General features: G+C 52.7%; 1 protein-coding gene across 3 annotated transcripts in view; it reads right to left on the reverse strand.

The window, feature by feature from the left end:
* Window positions 1-19,983, reverse strand: part of Cmklr1 (chemerin chemokine-like receptor 1) — a 34,480-nt gene extending 14,497 nt beyond the window's left edge. The window contains exon 1 of one of the 3 annotated variants that reach the window (XM_013119712.3): window positions 19,703-19,983. The gene's annotated coding sequence lies outside the window, so the exon portion shown is untranslated. Of the gene's footprint in view, window positions 1-4,313; window positions 4,604-19,702 lie in introns of those variants that run through there. The other 2 variants (XM_013119711.3, XM_021232361.2) reach the window with 2 other exon arrangements.
* Window positions 19,984-20,790: the final 807 nt, after the last annotated feature.

A 20,790-nucleotide genomic window follows, 5' to 3' on the forward strand; every position in this document is an offset into this window, starting at 1 on the left:
TACTGCTCTACTGCTCCTCTCAACTGTGGATGATGAGGCAAGGACAGACATGTCCCCAGCACTGTGTGGCTCTGACAGCAAAGGGTTGTCACCCACGGAGCAGCTGCCATACATTTCCTACCAGCTCCTTGGGAGCTCACTGCTTTAGGGTCCTGGGTCCCCTCCCCACCCAGTCCTCTCCAGCTGCCTGAGGGCCTAGAGGCCCTTGTTGGCTGCATAACGGTGGCCACCATATTCCAGAGACGCCTGGCTTCTGCATGGCAGGAAGTGGGCTTGGCAGGACCCCAGGTGTGGTGGTGGTAAGGGACAAAGCTCCATTTGGCACCTCTACCAAGGAGGGATCAGGAGACAGAGGTCCTCCTTGGGGCCAGAGTGAGCCTCCCCCAGACAGGCTTAAACCTCCAAAGGATGGAGACACTTCCAACACAGTGATACTGACTCGGGCTAGGCTCTGGGGACTCTTTGCACCCCTTGCTGCCTCCACCCTTCCAGAAAACACTCACCAAGCAGACCTGACTGGGATGCTGGGACACAGCAGAGAACAGAGTAGACCATGGCTACACTCGGGGAAGGGGCATGAGTGACAGACACTGGCAGTGATGCATGACAGGGCAAACACCTCCGAGGCACACTGCCCAGGGTTAGCACCAGCTCTGCTGTGTCACCTGAGCAAGCCCTTCACCTCTCAGTGCCTCTGTTTCTGCATCTGAAGATGAAGACTAAGCTCCTGCCCCGTTGGGTGTCCGCAGAATGAAGTCACACTGATAGTCTCAGAGGCAAGCCTGGCCCCCCTCCCCCACCGAAGCATCGCACTAATGCTTTTAAGTAAGCACTGTGAACAGAGAGCAGCACCCAGTCTGTGCTGGCTCAGACAGCGCCTTCAGGGTCACCTCTGAGGAGCTGACATTTGAGTAGAGACATGAGTTCAGGGATGGGGAGCCATGTGGTAGAAGAGCATTCTGGGAAGTGGGGATGGGAAGCACGGAGGCAGGAGCCAGTCCAACGCCCATGGAAAAGCCGCATGTGAGTACCTGGCTGCCACCCTGCAGGATGCTGTGGGGTGAGATGACCCAGTCCCTACCCTCAGGGACAAATGGCATGGTCAGAGTCACAAGATGTCGTTGCCCTAAGCCCCGACGTCCAGCCAACTGCCATCTCTGGCCTCTACTGTCCCGTTTGAGCCGTCCTCAAACCAGGGGCACTAACTGAGCGGCAATTTACAGTGCCGTGTTCTCTGAGTCCCCACCACTGTGGAAGGAAGAGCAAAGGAGGGTAAGTAAGAGAGAAGAGCAAAGGCCTGCCGCTGTCGCAAGAAAGCGTGGGGCTCTGCAGGAGTGAAAAATGTCTGCATGCAGGTTCTCCGTGAGTCCTGTCTGAACCCACCGGTCACCATGTCTGTGAGTCCTGGCTCTGCACAAAACAAGGAGCAGGAGGCTGGGGACAAGTGAAGCTTCTAGGGGAGGTGACATTCAAACTGATCTCTGGAGGGTGCTAACCGCTTGCCAGATGGATGGAGAAGATGCCCCAGTGGAGGGTGCTGGTAACACGGATAGAGTGAGGGGAGATGGCAGAGAGACTCACAGTGCCCCAGTAGACCTCTGGCTGGATCATTCAAGCAGTAGAGAGCCATGGATACAAATAGAGGGCATCTGTCTTTCTTAAAAGGTATACCTGGGTGAATGGCCAAAGAAAGGAGGCTGGAGGGGAAACTGAGGCACCAGGCAGAAATAACTCTGGCCCAATACCACAGAGCCAGGAAGGGCCAGCAGTGGGATTTGAATGAAGTCAGCCTGACTCTTAAGACCTGTATTATCAGTGACAACAACTGTCCACTAGCCATGTTCTGTGGCTCAACTGTTGGGTTTGCCCTGTTCCCAAGCTGGCCTTGGTCTATCTGCCATTGCAGCATGCCTCCAACACCTCAAGAACCTCCAGTGACCCCAACTTACCCATCTCTTCTCAGGGCTGTCTCCAAATAGACTCCAAGACAAGCAGAGAACTACAAAACCCATACAGCCCAAAGGAACATGAGAGAAACCAGGGCTCAGACCTGCCCCAGGCACCCCAGCTACAGTCCTGCTCATGAGAATTCCCTGGCCTTGGCCCAGGCAGTGACAAATGGGCTGTCACTGCTGCCAAGATGGTGGAGTGTGAGGTCCCACCCTGTTCCCAGGCTCTGGGGAGGAGGGACAGGGGCAACCTGCCCCTCCCATCACCATTCCAGTTACCTCTTCCAAGGCAAAGCCCACACTTTGACCTGGGAGTGGTCTGACCAGGGAAACGGCCCCCTCACCCTGCCCTGACACCATCAGAGAACAAAATGCTGGCTGTAGACCAAAGGGAATTCAAGACTCCTAAGAGTGATTGTCAAAGAGCTTCGGGGTGAAAGCCTGCCACCTTATGTTGGATAAGAACAGGGTCACCAGGCTCAGTGTCATTAGCTCTAGCCTTATTTGCTGGCAGCAAATCTGCCCCAGGGCTGGGGGTACAGTTCCGCCAGCAGGGTGCTTGCCAACCATGCATGAATCTCCGGACCCTGTCCCAAGCACCTCATAAAGCACGCATAGACATCCAAGCCTGAAACCCTTGTCTTCTGAAGAGGAATCATGTCTCAAGAAAGTAATAAAATCAAAACAAACACACACACATGACTTACACACGCACATGACTTACACACACACCTTACACACATACAATTTACACACACATACAATTTACACACACAACTTATACACACAACTCACACACTCACACACACAATTTACACATACTCACACACATATACACACAATTTACACACACATACAACTTACACATACATACAACTTACACACACACACACACACACACACACACGTCTAGCTCCAACCTGGCTTTCAGTTGCCATGATTCTGTATCACAGACCCTACCCCCACATCTGCAGACAGAGTCTACTTTGGACCTCGTGAAGCCTCACATGCAGAGAGTATGGTAGGACCTGTCCCTTGCAAGGACTGCAGGGTATCCCAGGACACAGGATTCGGTGTGCACTCAGGTCACCCCACCTTTGGATTTAATGCACACATCATTTGTCTGGTAGAGAGGTGACTCGGGGGTCAGTTAACAGTTTGGGTCCCTAACCAGCGAACTTCTAGTAAGACTGACTCATAGAGAGCTCTTCCCTGTTTACTAACTGAACTTGAATGGCCTGGTTTCAGGTCCCTGGAGCCACCCAGAACACACCCGACCCTCCCCATCCTGGCACTGACCACTTCCTCCCTTTGACCTTAGCCAGCACTTCCTCAGCACCCTTCTTAACCCTCTGGCCAGCTGGCCCACCCTGAGTCCTCTGGAGGCAGCGTGAGGGAGGGGTGTGCACAGCGGGGTTGGGGTGGTAGGCTTCCATTTGTCTGTTTGCGTGGTACTGGCTCAGTCCAGAAGCGGGTGAGCATTCAAAGGAGACGCTTGTGTGTGAGGAACATATATTAGAAGTAAGAGTGAAAGGAGGAAGGAACCTGGAAGGAACAGACTACAGGTCTGAGAAGGAAATGGACCAGACGACGGTGCCGGAACTGCTCACAACAGGGGCCTTGCCTCCACCTCCGAGGCTCCCGGCCGGAGAAGAGATGCCAGCTTCCAGGTCACGTGGTCCTGGCCCTGGCACAGTCCAAACAACAGTGATGGATTTCTGCTGTTAAGATCAGAACAATTTTGCCCAGGCTAACAGATAGGGCTCCTGGGGACCTAACCACACCCAACCTGGGCTATCTCAGGAGAGGCTGGCCATACTGAGTTGGTGACAAGGTTCCAAACAGCAGTTCAACAAAGCCATTTCCCCTGGGTGTACCAGAGAAGGTTAACTGTTCAGTCCAGCAGGGATATGTGTGGCTGGCTTAAAACTGGAAGAAACTTCTAGAATATACCAAGAGTGTCAGAACAGTATCCCTTTGCTTCTCAGTGCTGAGGTCCTGATGATGTCAGTGAGCATCCACGAATGGGACACTATTGATACTCTGCACTGGTGGAGGACAGCCTGGGCCAACTCTGTGGTCCCTGCTGTCCTTCTCTATTAATATGGTTGACCATATGAATTGAACAAGGCTTGTGGCTTCCACGCAGAGTACCTGCTTGCCACGGACAGTCCCAACTCACACCTATTATTCCTGTCCCACACTGGGCACCTCGTTCCCTCTCAAAATGCCCAGGCTTGGTCTCTCTAGCCTCATTTACCAAGCTTTCATCCTGACTCATTACATCCCAGTAATAATCCAAGAGCCAGACACTGTGACCCACGCCTGACAACTAAAGAAACTAAGACTCGGAGAGCTACTCACCAAGGCAGCCACAGGCTGTTCAACCGGTGAGGAGACACCCAGGCTCCTCATGGCAGCTGAAGGAGCTCCTCCTTGCCTCTGTGTTCCAGCTGTGAAGAGCCGGCCGTTTGGCTCACAGGCAAGCAGATGACCTTACTGGCTCCAATCACCAGGTGCTACCGAATCCCTGCCCTTCAGAGTCCAGGCTTTATTCCACCTGGCTCACAAGCTGTGGGCCCTTGGGCAAGTGACTTGGCCTCTCTGGATCTACACTTATTTCACCTGTGCAACTGGAAGAAGTCCAGTTTGCCCCCTGCTGTTAGGCGACCAAGAGGCAGCCCAGTCTGGCGACCTCCACACAGCCAGCAGAGTCGTGGACAGGCCCATTGCAACACGAAAATGCAGTCAGCCCCTCCTCCCTAAGGAATCACAGAACTCGGGACAGATGGTTATAGAACCTCAAGTGAATCCCTACCTGGGCCTGGTGCCTGCACGGGCTGCTGTCCTCAAAGCTGGCCTGCCTTTGGCTCTAGGGAAGTGCAGGACCAGTCCTCCCTGCTTCAGACTCCTGCGGAGCGGGGGCCTGGTAGATCTGGAGACCACAGTCAGGAGCAGGGCACCAAGGAACTAAAGGAGGTGTGGAACATGGTGGTGACTGGTGACACTGCGGTACGGACAGAAAGGCAAGGGGTTGGGGGAGAAGTGATGGAGAAAACTTAGGGGGAAGAGGCAAGACACCAAGACAAGAAAGATGAAGGCAGAGAAAGAGACACCAGAGAGACAAGGACTAAGGGGCAGGCTGCAAGGTCAGAGAAGAGAGCCAAGACCCAGATCCCAGGCAGGAGTGGCCTGAGCTTTGACCTGGGAGGTTTGAGCCATGGGCACTGGGCAGTCCCTGTGTTGGGCAGAAGAAGGGTCCATCTAGGGCTTTGGGTGATGTCACAGAAAAGCTCTGGTTTGTTTGTTATTCGCTGACTTACGCAATGCTGGAGGAGATGGACCCCAGGGCCTTTTGCATACAAGGCCAGAGCTCTGCCCTGACCTGAAGCCTCTTTCAGAAGAAGCGTTATTCAATGAAAGGCATTTGGTGACAGAGTGGGGGCCCGTATTTGGGAAAGTCCTGGCAGAGACAAGGAGGATTAAGACATATCAGGCCTCTCTGGATGGAGTTTGGGGTCACTGACTTCTCTAGAAGCTTCCACCACCCACCCGTTGGAAGTGAGCAATGAGGAGGGCCGGGAGGACAGGTCATTCTCCTGAAAGCACTTACCAAGGGCTTGTGGGAAGGAGGCAGCAGATCTGTACTATATGTCAACCTAGTCCACAGGAGGCCACCACACAGCTACCAGGAGGATGGGAGCTAGACAAAGGAGTGATTCCTACAGAGGCCCCACAAGGACCCGTCTTCCCCTGTGATACCACAAAGAGCTAGAACCAAGTGGAGGTTAATTCGAAATCCCAGGCTTGTCACCGAAGGTCACAGAGACCACAGGCCTAGGAGTTGGCTCCACACACTCAAAAAAATGAAAAATTGCTGTTGATATTTCCTGAGAGGGTCACCATCCACAATTCAAGTTTGATATCTTTTCATCATTAAATTTCTGACTAGGTGCACAGCTCCACCCAATTAGAGATGTTCAAACCATGTAAAACTATAGAGTTAGAACAGAAAACCCTACGCCTTCCACACCACCGTTCATCTGTTCCCCAAGGCACCCAGCTCCTGTACTAGGTTACTGGGTGTCCTTCTGAAGTCTCTGAGTAATTACAAACGTTTTTCCTGATCCCCCCCCAACACACACACTTTGTATAAAAAAAGAAGATACATGCACCTTCCTTATCCTATAGTAGATTTGGGAGATGGTAAAACACAGCCCCTCCTTCTAGATAGCTGCAAAATATTTCACTGTTAGGTTGACCAGCTTCTCAATAACCAGTGCCCTGGGCATGGGTTCTTGGCTCCTTCCAATTTCTTACTGTTGGGAGGGATGGGCACTTGATCTCTGTCTAACCTCTCGTGTTACATGTTGTAGGCAATCTTGTCACATGTGTTACAATGTTACAATGGAATCCTTAGCGCCCCCCCCCCCAACTCCATCTTACTGGATCTCACTGGAGTTTGTTGTTTTAAGTTTTCCTTTGTGTTATCCTTTTTGTCATTTTTGTTGATATGTGCTGGCCTGAGACAGAACCCAGGGCCTTGTGCCTACTAGGTAAGTGTTCTATCTCTGAGCTCCCCTCCCAGTCCCTGGGGGGGGGGGCTTTTATAATCAGGAACCAGGGCTGGCCCTCCTTTGAAGAGCCATGCTGTGTTAAAGAACGTGAATTGCACCCTCCTGTGCCAAGGGGTCCTCACACAACACAGCCACACCTGCAGTACCAGTCACGGAAATATCTGCTCTGGCTCTGATCATGATAGCGAGCCCACTTCAGGCCATCAGTTTCCACATTTATCCACTGCATCTTGGGCTGCTGCAGAGAGCAGGAGAGCTGCAGTGTGCTGGTAGATGGATCCCTGGGCCCCAGGCAACCCTATGGGTACAGCTGGATGGTGGGGGTTCAGAGAGTAGCCTGGGGGAGCTAGAGAGGCAAGTCTCTGCAGAGGGCAGGTGACCAGCATCGTCCCTGAGCCTGAGGCTGGAGCCTGCGTACCCAAGGAGGGTGGTTACCTGGTGTGCTGAGGACTCCTAGCTGCTGCCAACTTGAAGTTGCATTCCATTTCTATTTGCTTCTAAAATAAAACAGTGATAGCCCCGGGTGTGGGGTGGAGAGAGGAAGAAGCCACTTCCCAAGCCCTTCAAGAAGAGTCCAGAGGAATCTTCCAGCCTGGCCCAGGAGCAGTCCCTGGCAAGCCACAGTGCCAGCCTGCCTCTGACAGGAGTCTTGTTCTCGGGAACACTCATGGTTCTTCCATCAGGTCCTCCCTACAGGCCCTGAGTGGCTGACAGAGGAACCTTTGTCCTCCTCTCGGCTCCCTTGTCCTCTTGCCAAGAGTCCTGGCTGTGACTTCTCTATTGGTTCAGGTTTCCAAGGCCCCTTGGGTCTGGAGCCAGGAATGAAAACCCTTGAAGCCCCAGGACCCTCACTGGCCATCGCTCATGCTCCTCCCAACCCCTAATTCATCCTCAGCCTCCCCAAAGCCCTGATGACTCCCCCCCTCGGGAGAGAAAACTAAAGCTCAGGAGAGTCAAGCAAGCTGCCCAACACAGCTAAAAGATGGAGAAGCCAGGAATGGAGCCTCAAAGACAGAGTCAGAGCGTGGTGGTAACAGATGGAGCCCGGCCTCCAGTCCAAGGCTGTTTCTTCTTGGATTCTGTGTCAGTGTGCCCAAGTGAAGCAGTGCCAGTATGTACCTCGGAGGGTAAGTATTAGGATGTAAGAGGAAGAAAACAGACCTCGAAGAAAGCAGACCTCAAAACAATAGTGGTGGAGCCCCAGCAAATCCACTAGAGCCCGTGCTATTGCGCTGTGTACTTGCACGGTGAAGAGGCCTGAGCGGGACCCCAGATTTCTTCTGTCACCTTCTATTTTACTTCCGTGAGGAGGGCCTCTCACCAAATCAGAGGGTCACGGTTTGTATAGGCAGGGCCTGCAGTGCACTCTCAGGATCTACCTATCCCTGTCCCGCAGTGCTGGAGCTACCAGGGACAGCAGGGACCCTGTTCAGCTTCCTACGCAGGTGCTGGGGATGTGAACCCAGACTCTCATGTTTGCAGAGGAAGCATCCTCACCCACTGAGCCATCTCCTAGACCCACTACTGTTACAATTGAACAGGTTCTCACTGCTCTGTGCCTTGGCTGAGGGTGAGCCCCCAAAATCTCCTCTCCTGCCACTCACCTACCTCAGCATGACAGAAAATGTCCTAGGATATCTTCTCACACGCCTGAAGTGTAAATTTAGGAGAGAGGGGTGTCCCCAAGCCCAGTAGTGTCCCAAAACTCGCTAATCAAACATAATGATTTCCTGGGACAGCGTTAAATTTTAAAGAAAAAAATTCACAATGGAAAAGGGGTCCACTTTTAAATAAAAATGAGCTCATCCTGACCAGGACCCTGAGACATACCCTCAACATATCAAGGCACCCAAACCTCACCTCATCAAAGACAGCTGTCTGAGCCACAGTCCTCGGTAGAATGTCCAATAATGTTCTTTTACTTATTTCTGTCCCTTATCAGGCTCCTGGCTCTGCAAGGAAGGATTCTTCGATGTCCAGGAAACCGATTTCATCTGTCCTGTCACAGATGTGAGGTGACAGATACAAACGAAACCTGCCAAAGTGACACCTTTGCGAGCACTGTGGTTAAGGCTGCCTGGCTTCAAACTCTGACTCAGGTCAATCACTTACTGTGTGTCTTGGGCAAGTCACTTAACCTCTCAGTGTTCCTATTTCCTCAGGGGGTTGTGGGGGGAGGCAAGAGGAAGAAGGCTTCTCACCTGCTGGAGACTCCCTCAGACCACAAGGCACACTCTCCTTCAAGTTTCTTATCAACCACATGACAGGAGGCCAACCCTAGCCTCCACCTCTGCCTAGAGCTGCTCTAAAGGCTTATGGAGGCCTCCAGTTATTTTCCTTTTTGTTTTTTTGGGGGGGGTTGTTTGTTTACTTGGGTTTTTTTTTTGCAGAGATGGGTTATTTGTTTGTTTTTAGAGATTGAGTCTTACCATGGAGCTCAAGTGACCTCAAACTCTGCATCCTCCTGCCTCAGCTCCTGAGTGCTGGGATGACATGAACGGAACATCATATGCAGCCTAAAAGCCACATTTATGCTTAAAAGTACATGGACTTAAAAAAAATACATGGATTTGTGTTGAAGAATGCAGACATCTTAAGCTGTCCAATGCATGCCTGCACACACACACACACACACACACACACACCCTTAATAATGTTATATATCTTCAAAATAAAACACCACACACACCCACAATAACTGTAGCTAAGGTTTGTTCTTCCTTGAGGAAGAGAGAAGGCCTCGGTGACACCCCAAATCCTATTCCCTGAGAGTCTGTCCCTCAACTGTCAGGCTTGCCTGCTTGCCCAACCCCTCAGTGTCTTCTGAGTACCAGGATGTGGTGGATACAGGGTGGGGTTGCTGGGTGTGTGTACTAGGCAGCAGACACACTCCCTCCCACAGCCTGGTAACTGGGTCTCACCACAGACAGCTTCTGGAGGGAGGGACCACCCAGACCCCTTGCTCTGAGGTCATACATGTGCCTGGCCACAAGAATGGAGGCAGAGGGAGAGCAAAAGGGCATAGGTGTCCATAGAGTCACCAAGACAACACACATACACTCCACACCTCTGCATCCTGCTCCAGAGAAACAGCCCAGGACCCGAGCCTCAGGGATCCCAAGATCTAGATGGGTCCCCAGTTTTCTCACACAGCATCCCAGGAAGAACAAGCAGGTGCTACCCTCCCCAGGGGCAGGCCAGACAGCCATACTGATGGTTCCAGAAGCATCTAGAGGGCCAGCTGCTTAATGCATTACCAGGGCCCTTCAATCACATAAAGCACAGAGCTACTGCCCCAGCTTCTAGAAAACTCTCTTTTTGAAAAGGGGCTCAGTTTGCCCACCACATCCTGTGTAACCAAACCCATGTGGCTAAGGACTAGCCAGTAATGAAGATGCAAACAGCAAATCCAAGCTAGCACCAAGGCCAAGCTAGCAAGCACTTCTGAGATAGCAACAAAGTAACCGAATTGAAGCACTCAGGGGCAACAGCAGCCTGCATCCCTGCTGATGTGATTAGCCTAATTCCCAGGTCCAACCCATTTGAATGGGCTATAGGAAATAAAATTAATTAATTGGTTAATTTATTTTTAAAAGATAATTTTTCCCTATAAATTATCCCAAACCATTGCCACAGCTCATTTCTCAGATGGGGAAATAGAGGCTATGTCACTAGGAGGCTGCCTCACTGCATACCCTCAACGAATGCTAACCACCTCATACATCTTGCCACACCCCCCCCCCAGAATGGTGTAAGGCCCACCTCTCCCCATACCAGGTCAGTCAACACCCTTCCCTTCCCAGAGCTCACTGTCGTGTCTGCTGAAGAAGGGAGGACACTGATGAAGAGCCACCGTGGTCCCCAGGCCGTGTCTGAGTGGCCAGCAGTGGCTGGCAGTGTAGACACAGCACACCCTGTGTTTGGCTCACCAAGATGTTGTGAGTTCGAGGACAGAGGAAGGAATAAGCACACATCCTACCTGGGCCTCCGTCTCCCTGACTGTAAAGCAGGGTCACATGCTCCCTGGCACGTGTGTCATGAAGACCCTGCAGCAACAGTCTGAGAACGCCGATCCCAAGGTGTGACCTTGGGGTAAAGGAAGTGGGCGTGGGTAGGATCTGGGCTGTGAGGCAGCTGTCCCTACAGACACTGCTGGAAAGACTGACTCCCTTTTCTCCATGACCCAGATCCTGGGAGTTCAGACCTGTCGTGAAAGAGAGACTGAAAACACCCACATTCCCTCAAGGACGGCTCCTCCTGTGGTTTGGTCTCCTTCCCCTCCACAGGAACCTGCGATGCCAGCCAGGCCTGTGTGGCCACAGCATGTGTGGCAGAGCATACCTCTGCCAGGAAGGAACCACCGAACATGGCAGGCAGATTAGGGCTCACACCCTGAACCCCCTTTCTAACACCATCTCTGCCCCTCCCACATCTGTGGCTGCGTCCCCACACACACATCCTGCAGCCCCCGCCCCCAGCCAGAGCTGACAACCCGGTTTATGGCCAAACAACCCAGGACACAAAGCCCCAGACTTCAAATTTAAACTCAGTTAGTCCTAGCTGTCTGGAGTCTTCCATTTTCGCAGCTGAGTTTGATGAGGGTGAGTGCGCAGCGCTGGTAAGATGGAGTTGTCAGGCCACGCAGGAAACCGGGGACCTTCCAGGTCCTGCTCCCTGCCCACTTTACCACACGCCCCCCGTCATCTGCCTCCCACTCCTCATCCATGCTCCCTCTCTGCTTCGAGTTTCCCTTTCCTGCCAACTTTCCTTCGGGCAACTTGAGGCCAGCTCATGCTTTGAACCCAGCTCAAAGGCGGGCTTCTTGTCTGGCCGTTCCCATGTAAGCCATCTCCTCTTTGCTCCTACAGCCCTTGGCTACCAAGTGTCTCCAGCAGACATCAGCGTGAATGCAGTTGCCAATTTGTTCTTGGTCTAAAAAGCACATACTTGCCTTGCCAGATGGGCGGGTGGTGCTTCCACCCCAGGAGTGGTGTACGCCAAGCTTCCCAGAGGGAAAGCCGGCCTTCTGACCACATGGGAACACTCTGTCTCATCTCAGCTGTCTTCCTGGGAGCCTAGGAGCTCTTCAGGCAGGGCTGGCTCTTCCCAAATCCCCTGCCATGAGCATTTAGCAAAGCAGGCTCTTAATAGATGTCCAAGAATGGAGACTGTCTCTCATCTCATCCCCAACCTCCCAGGCTCATTTTTCCCATCTGAGAAATGGGATTGTGGACAAGCTTGGGTGGTGTAGTGGCCATCTCAGGTGGCATCATCATCCTTATCAGATTTAAGATTAAGTCTGTGGGTTACAAGTTCGAAATCACCCTGATAGCTCCTAACAGCATGCACACACCATTCCTCCCACCAAGAGACCGACTCTTTGTCCTCCTGAATCTGGACTGGCCTGGGACCAGTCTTAACCAACAGAGCAGGGTGATGCCTGTAGCAGACTGGGCCTTGTGGCTTTGGCCTGTAATCCCATCTACTGGGGAGGCTGAGGATGGAGGAATTCAAGCCAAGGTCTACTTGGACTAGAGAGCTGAACTTAGTTCAAGGATAGCCTGGGCAACTTAGTGAGACTTGCTCCCCCATCCCCTGAAAGCAAAGAGAGAGAGATAAAGGAAGGAAGGAGGGATGGAGATAGAGAGAGAGAGACAGAGACAGAGAGAGGGAGGGAGAGAGAGAGACAGAGACAGAGAGAGAGGAAGAGAGAGAGACAGAGGCAGAGAGACAGAGAGGGAGGGAGAGAGACAGAGACAGAGAGAGACTGAGTCGGAGGTATGGCTCAGAGTTAGAATAATTGTCTTACATGCAAGACACCCTGGGGTCCATTCCTGGGGTGTGGGGGCAGGGTGGGCAGGCATGAGGAGACAGCCTGGATGGCTGGCAGCCAAGCTGGGAGCTACATGCTCTTCTACTGAGGGGACAGAGATTCAGAACCTGGCAGAGGACCAGCCAGACTGGGCAGCTGGTTCCCACCCAGCTGGCACATTGACCTCACTGACAAACCTAACAGCAAACTTGACTTCCAGCATGGAGCTGACACAGGTGTGGAAATCACCTGTGCCTGGCACAAAGACACCCAACCTAACGAACGAGGCTGTCAGGGCCTTGTGTGATCACATTGAGCATCTTCAGAGGCCCAGACCCTACACACTAGCTAACTCCCATAAACCTAAGAGCCCTGGGGGATCTTATCGCCACCCCTTCCACAGCAGCTTGCTGTGGGCAGCTCCTACACGCTAAAGCAGGGACCTGACCCCACCTCAGCGGTGTGGGAGTCCAGAGCTGAGACTAGACCTGATGACCTCTCCTGATGCCTGGCACAGCCCCACCGGTCGGCCCCACCCACATCTGTGCTCATTGGTTCATACTGTGCTCCTCAGAGCCAATCACAAGGAAGAGAAATGAACCGTCACTCTCAACATTTGGGTTGCCCCCCCCCCCGCCCCCGAGGTAGCCTGCAGAGATAGACAGTTCCTCAAAGATGCCCACATCCTGGTCCCCAGAGTCGACGCACCTGTTCTTACACAGCAAAAAGTCACTTGACAGTTGTGGTTAACAGGAAAATGACAGGGATTTCAGGAGGGAGTTGTTATGGAATAATCTTTTTGTACACTGTGAAGATGGTCTTTGCCAAGGTACCTTCTGATTGGTTTAATAAAAAGAGTTGACAGGCCAGAAGCTAAGCAGGAGGTCTAGGGGGGACAGCAAGACAGAGGGTGCTGGGAGGAAGGCGGAGTCTCGGAAGTTGCAAGTGATGCAGAAATAAATCGAATGTGTCACGTTGAAAGAAGGTGCCGCTGGATGGCAGGGGGTAGGTAAGAAATAAGGGTTAATTTTAAATGTAAGAGTTAGCTAGTAACCAGCCTGAGCAGTCAGCCGAGCATTTACAATTCATATTAAGCCTCTGAGTGTTATTTGGGAGTGGCTGCCGAGGCACAGAGAGACTCCGCCTACAGGCTGGGGAAGGGGCGACATCGGAGGCGGGTCCCCTTGCTACCAGCCAGTTAGATTAGCTGCTAACTTGACACAACCTAGAATTCCCTTGGAAGAGACTTTGGGGTTTTCATTCATTTGTTTTAGATTTTTAATTATCCGTGCATGCACAGTGCCTCCCGGGGCCAGGAGTGCTGGATCCCTCAGGGGGTGGAGTTACAGGTTCTGGGAGCCGTCCAGTATGAGCTCTGGGAGTCATACTGAGTCCCTCTGATAGAACAAGATGCACTCTTAACTGCTGAGCCATCTATCTCTTCAGCCCTGAGAAGAAAATCTTCATGAGGAATTATCTAGGCCAAGCTGGCCTGGGAGCGGTCTGTGGGCCATTGTCCTGACTGTTAATTAACCCAGCCCGTGGTGAGAGCGCCAGGCAGGCAGCAAGGACTGCTTGACTCCTTGCCCCTGACAATGGCTGTGACATGACTGGCTGCTTGAGTTCCTGCCTTGAATTCCCCTCAGTGACGACGGACTGTAACCTAGAATTGTGAGCTGAACAAACCCCTTCTTCTCCCAAGTTGCTTCTGGTCAGGTTGTTCGTCGCAGTAAGAGAAAGGAAACCAGGACGGCGCCCGAGCCTGTCCCTCGATCACAAAGGGACTCAGACTCTGTAGACTGTTGAGACAAGTTCATACAAGAGGGACGAGCTCTGAACATCTGTCCTTATCCACGTCCCTGGGCCACTCACGGAGCATGGACTACAGGCCCAAGAGCAGGGCAACCTAAGCAACTCTGAGGGGAAGAGGCTGAGGCCCCGGAGCTGAGCCAGAACACAGGCCTGCTGCAGCTGCCCCTCCCCAAGCGCCCCCTCCCACCACGCCCCTCACCCTTGAGCCCCAGGGGACACTGGGTGTGCCTGCTGCTCTCTGCATCCATCTCCCTGACCACCCACCTCCTTGCACAAGAACTACCCCATCACCAGCCTGGCCTGCCGTCCCCGAACCTGTACCCCGAGAAAGCAGAAGTGATCCTGAGCCCTGCTGACTCAGCTGTGGGTACTTCCAGCATTTCCACAGCACGTGGACGGAGGACACCCAGGCACCCCCACCAGAGTCAGACACAAGGTCCAGACTGGAGCCAAAGGCTGCTCAGATCCCGCCCAAGCACATTCCAAAGCCCATGCTTCCTCAGGGAGATGCGTGCTGTGCGCTGCCCTCTGTGTGCACGAGTCCCCACAGCCAGGAGGAGGAGGCCAAGGGGCAAAGCTGAGAGCTGAACCCTGGAGCAGCTGGCTCTGGGGTCTCTGGCCACAGCCAACTGCAGACTTCTGTTGGGAGCATCCTTTCTTTGACAGCGCCATGGAAACCCACGGCGTCTCAGTTCTATCCAGCAGTGACACTCTTTCCCAATCTCACTTGTGACCCTTGCTGCAAATGTGCTGAGGCTCCAAAACCCAGAACACAGCACAGGGCCCTGAGTCCAGAGGCATGTAACTAGGTTGCTAGGAGGAAGAATCTTGCTTTGCTCTATCAAACACAGAGTCGGTACTAGTAGACGTTTGTTGAGTGAATTAGCAAAAATCTGCGCTTCAGATTCAAGTTGCTCTTCTGTCCCCTGTTCCAGGAGCTAAAGGACAGGAAGTCACTCCTGACTCTGGCTTCTCACGGTGCTGGGGTTTCCTCACTTCACCCCCAGTACCACCTTGAGCCCTCGACACTTCCATGCACTGTCTCATCTCTGCATGAACAGTGTCTGGAATAGTCAGGCACAGCCGTGGGCCTTTCTGGTGGGCCACCCTTTTGTTTTTTGGGGGGCAAGTATTTTTATTGGTTTTCAGGTTGCATCTTTGCAATTGTTTTATTTTGATAAATGGACTCTGTCTCTTAAAGTAACTGCAAAGCCCCCACCCGTGGGGAACCGGTTCGATCGAACATGCTGTGTCCCGTAAGACGGAGTTGGAGTTTCACTTCTCCACAAAGCCTCCTGGCCTCAGCTGCTGACACAGAGCATGTGGCTTCAGAGAGGTCTGTGGGTATTTGCTTAGGAAGGAAAAAGAACTAAGCAAAGAATCAGAAGCCTGGGCAGAGAGCAAAACAGAAAAACCCTCGAGTGCTCCGGTCAGTCGTGCTCCGGTACGAAAGGCATCAGAACCTCTGAGGGGCCCATTTGGGGCACTGACGCCCTAGGCTCGCCCTCAGAGAGCCTGATTCACAGATACTGAGGTTCTGAAAAACACCCATGAGGGCTGGGGAGGTGGCTCAGAGGGTGAGAAAGCTTGCTGTACAAGCTTAAAGACCCAAGTTCAAATCCCCAGAACCCAGGTTAAAAGCCAGGTGTGACTGTGTGTGCCTGTAACGCCAGTATGGGGGGGGTGAAGACATGTGTATTCTTGGAGCTTGATACCCAGCCTGTCTAAGTTGAAAGAGTGAGCTGCCCATTTAGTGAGAGAGAGAGGAGAGAGAGCCTGTCTCCTCACAGTCGTATGGTGGACAGCGATAGAGGAAAACACCCTGCATCCTGTCATCCTATTCTGGCTTCTCCCTCCCTCTCTCTCCCTCTCTCCCTCTCTCCCTCTCTCTCCCTCTCTCTCTCTCTCTCTCTCTCTCTCACTCTCTCTCTCTCACACACACACACACACACACACACAGAAAAGTAGCCCCCACCTTACCCCGATCCAAGCGTAAGACCCCCCCCAGAACCTGGTAGTCACAAAGGTCACAATGACACCAGTGTCTGAGGTGCAGGGAAGAGGACACAGGTGTTGTTTTCCTGGGCACTGATAATCTGAGAGGAAACCCATGTTAAGGTCTAGGGAGATGGCTCAGTGGTGCAGCATTTGCCAAGTCAGCATAAGGACCTGAGTTTAAACTTCAGCACCCATGTGAAAGCCAGATGTGGCAGTGTGCGCTTGTAATCCCAGTGCTGGGGAGGCAGAGACAGGAGGGTCCCTGGGTTCGCTGGCCACCCAGTCTAGTCTACTCATCAAGCGCCAGGCTGCAATAAGAGCAAGGTGAAGGATTCCTGGAGAATAGCATAAGAGATCAGTCCCTGGCTTACACACACATGCATGAAGGTCTGTTCTCACATGAACATGCACACACACACACACCATATTGGCCTCTCTGTGGTACAGATGAATGACACAGGCAGGGGCTGAGTGTCACAGACATATGAAGTAACATTGAGAGCCTAGAGGATCACCATCTGCTGCTAGTCATTGTCAGGTTCTATGTCATTTCACCTTGGCGAAAATCCTACTGGGTAGCCCCTGTTCAAGAACCCCATTTTACAGATGTAGAAACTGAGGCATAAACCCACCTCTGTAGTTGTAGAGCCCTACGGAATCTATGATGGTCTACCCTTGGAATCCTTCCAAGGCCTTGGATTTCTACTCTGCAGACTGGGGTGTTACTCCCATCATGTGGCCATGATAGAGGGCGGAAAACCGCCTCCAGCCCTCATTCATAATCCAACGTCTAAGAGATGGGACTACAGTCCATTCTCCCAGCCCATTCTGCGGAGGGCAAAACTGGGGCCCAGCTTCTTTGTGGATCCAGCAGACACTGTCATGTGCATAAGGTCTTACACAGGGGTCGGAAGACCCAGAGACATAACACTGAGCTGTGGCCTAGGGAGTTCCAGGTCACTTGGAGACAGACAAGACGACTGACAATTATAAGACGGTATGGGAAGAGTTGTGAGAGGGTAGAGGGATGGGGGAGGGGAGTGTGGGGTTCATCTACTCCTCAGAGTCAGGGGAGCCCAGAGCCAGCACCCCTGCCTCTGGGAGATAGTACCCCGACCTCCCACGTGACTGACACCCAACAAGTTTAAGCCAAATCTTTTCAGAGGAGAATGCTGAGTCAACCCCTTCAACAGCCTGACTGAACCAGGCACGAAACGGCAGCGAGGCCCGGAGCCGATCATGCCTTTCTCTTGACAGATGCAAGAACCACAGATCCCCTTGGAAAGGGGAAGGAGGGTGCGGCAAAGGGGAATCGGGGCTTTCTTAAGACACAGAGCAAACACAAGAGCTCTTCCGCCACTTCCTCACTGTGTGACCTCAGACCTGACACTTGCCCTCTCTGAGCCACATACAGAGGGCATCAAACTCTCAGCCGCTCCTGGGACGCTGTAGGTGGTGATTTTCTGTACCAGGGCTCCCTCATTGTAATTGCTTTGGGATGGAAGCAGAGGGAGTGTGGTGCTTTCAAGGCAGAGCTTGGCCAAAGGGCTCCTGTCTTCCATATGCAAAGAACTTTCAGATATCAATAAGAAAACATGAACATGAGGCGGGGGTGGACTGATACAACAGAGTCAGAGACAACAAGCGAGCCACAGACTCACTAATCAGAGGCCGGGGATATGGCTCAGTGGGTGAGAGATGGTCTGTTCTTGAACATACAGATCTAACTCTAATGCACTAACTGAATAATGGAGCTTGGTCTATATGGAGATTCCTTGCTCAGCCTAGACACGGGGTGAGGGGGGCTGCCTTGGTCCTGCCTCAACAAGATGATGAGACAGACTTAGTAGACTTCCTACGGGAGGCCTCACCCTCTCCGAGGAGCAGATGGGAGGTTGGAGGGGAGGGGGAACTGGGATTGGAATGTAAAAAATAAATTAATAAAAAATGTTAGAAAAATATATGAAAGGGAGAGAGGGAGAGAGGGAGAGAGGGAGAGAGAGAGAGAGAGAGAGAGAGAGAGAGAGAGAGAGAGAGAGAGGCGGCCTGCCCTGCCAGCGTGAGAACTTGAGTGCAAATACCCAGAACCCACATAAATAGCTGGACATGGTGGTACATACATGTAATCCCAGTGCTGTCGAGGCAAAGGTGGGAGGATCCACAGGGCTCCCTGGCCAGCCAGTCTTGCCTAATCATCGAGCCCAGGGTCCCACCATGAGATCCTGTATCAAAAACTAAAGAGGCACCAGAGGAGGCATATCAGGTAGGGGGCAGAGAGCCATGGTGGGGTGGGGGGAGGCTTCAAGGCTACCAAACCCCTACGTCATAGGGAGTGTCCGAGAGCAGAAACTGCCACAGTGGGGCAGCTCACATGTCCTCAAATGGGTAGTGAGGCTCTGCAGGTGATAGTACGATGCTCTTCCAGAAGACCCAGGTTCAATTCCCAGCAACCACTTGGCAGCCCACAACCATCTGTGACTCCAGCTCCAGGGGAAGTTGACACCCTTGTCTCCTCAGGCACCTGCACCCATACACACAAACCCACATAGAGACTGACACACGTATACATAACTAAAAATAAGATAAACCTCTTTTCTTTTTTTTTTTTTTTTGAGACAGTGTCTCTCTATGTAGCCCTGGCTGTCCTGGAACTCACTATGTAGACCAGGCTGTCCTTGAACTCACAGAGATCCTCCTGCCTCTGCCTCCTGAGTGCTGGGTTTAAAGGCGTGCGCCACCATGCCCAGTGCAAACCTATTATTTATAAATTGGCTAGTGAAGGCATAGGGAGATTTGCTGTGCAAGCATGAGGACTTGAATTTGAACCCCCATCGCCCATGTAAAAAACTGAGAATGGCCACATGTACCTGTTACCCCAGCATTGGGGACAGAGAGAGACAAGTCAATGCCTGGAGCAAACTGGTGGCCAAGTTACCTAAACCAGCCGGCCTCTGAGTCTATCTAAAGAGACATTGCCTCAAGGACACCACGTTGTCCTCCCTCTACATGTACATCTGGACGAGAGAGAGAGAGAGAGAGAGAGAGAGAGAGAGAGAGAGAGAGAGAGAGAGAGAGAGAGAGAGAGAGAGAGAGAACACAGACAGACAGACAGACAGACAGACTGACTGACTGACTGACTGAATGACTGAATGACAGAGATGGGGGCATCAAGATGTATCCATAGGACCAATAACCAAAGCACAACCATTCCACAAAGCTTCCATTGCAGAGACTCTCACTCGTAATAATAAAAGCAAAATGAGAAGTAGATGTGACAGCAGTTACATCTGTCCCAGGACAACCTTTGCCGGCTGGACAACACGGAGAACCTGCAGTTGATGGCCTGTGGCTAGGCACAAGTTGGCTTCAAGCTGGTTTCGGGGAAAGATGGACCTTGGGCGGCCAGGCTGGTTTTCACAAGCACCTACCAGTGCCGCTCTTCAGGTCCGACTCAACACTAGAAACTTTGACAAGCACCACCTTCGGAGAAGTGCTCCGTCCCTGCCGGTGAGTCCCTTCCCGCCCTCTGCAGGACTCCAAGCCAAGTGCAGTACCTTCCTTCTCCCCGGTCTCCCTTAGGGTCCGGTGGCTTCAGGCCTCCTGCTCACACAGTTGTGCTGGTAGGGGCTGTTTGCTTGGAAGCGTTTGTCCCATTCACGCGCGATTTCCTCGGCGCCCCGCGGAGCCCCCCAGCCACATCCTAAGAGCTTCACTCTGTCCAGAGTTCTGTGTGGGACGGGGACAGAACCCAGCCTGAGAAACAGCTGGAGCCGGGAGAGGAGGGAGGAGCAGGAAACGGCGTGCGGAGGGCGGGGGCGCCAGCTGTGCGGAGTGGAGGCGCTAGAGGAGGTTGTGCGAGCCTGCCAGCCAGCCTGCGCTCCTGGGTGGTAGCAGCCCACTGGGGATGACCCGCCCCTTGGCTGGGAGCATAGCTGGAGCCGCAAATGGAAGCTTGAAACCAGGCTGCTGGGGTGGGGGGAGTCCTCACCAACCTGAAGACCTGCCCGGTCTAGGGGCTGTCTCAAACTCCAGGCCCCTGCATCTGCTGTTCTTTTTCTCTGAGTGCTATTGCTGCCCCGGTTGTGGCCAGATGATTTCCAGCTCCTTCATCTTGGCTGATTCCTCACCCAAATAAGCCTCCCTCCGCAGGCTAGCAACGGACTGCTCTGGGTTCCCATGTCACAGCAGGCACTGACCTGACCGGTACCATGCTGTCCCTCCCTGGAGGAGCTTTCTGCCCTAGTCTGTCCCCAGCACCTAATATAGTGCCTAGTTTATTGGCTACATCATCACCAACAGCAGCAGAACTATTGAAGTAACCTAGAACTAGGCAGGGTACTGGATGCTCAGTGCATGATCTCCACAGTGCTAGGCACACAGTACTTATTCCTCTCACAGCCGTGCTGGCGGACAGGTGTTTTAATTGTCTTTGTCTATTGGTAAGGGAACTGGGGGCACAGAGAGATTGAGTCTCTTGTCCAACCCCACCCAGATGGTGAATGGCAGAGCTGGAGTCTAACCAGGCTGGATCCCAGTCCTTGGTCTGCAGATGAAATAGCAGTCTTGGTGTGTGTGTGACCCGTAGTAAGTACACCCATTGAGAAGGTCGTGACTTAGAATGGCTCACCCGAGACAGATGGGG

The sequence above is a fragment of the Mesocricetus auratus genome, unplaced genomic scaffold, assembly GCF_017639785.1.
Source record: "Mesocricetus auratus isolate SY011 unplaced genomic scaffold, BCM_Maur_2.0 Super-Scaffold_100025, whole genome shotgun sequence".
Taxonomy (NCBI): Eukaryota; Metazoa; Chordata; class Mammalia; order Rodentia; family Cricetidae; genus Mesocricetus; species Mesocricetus auratus.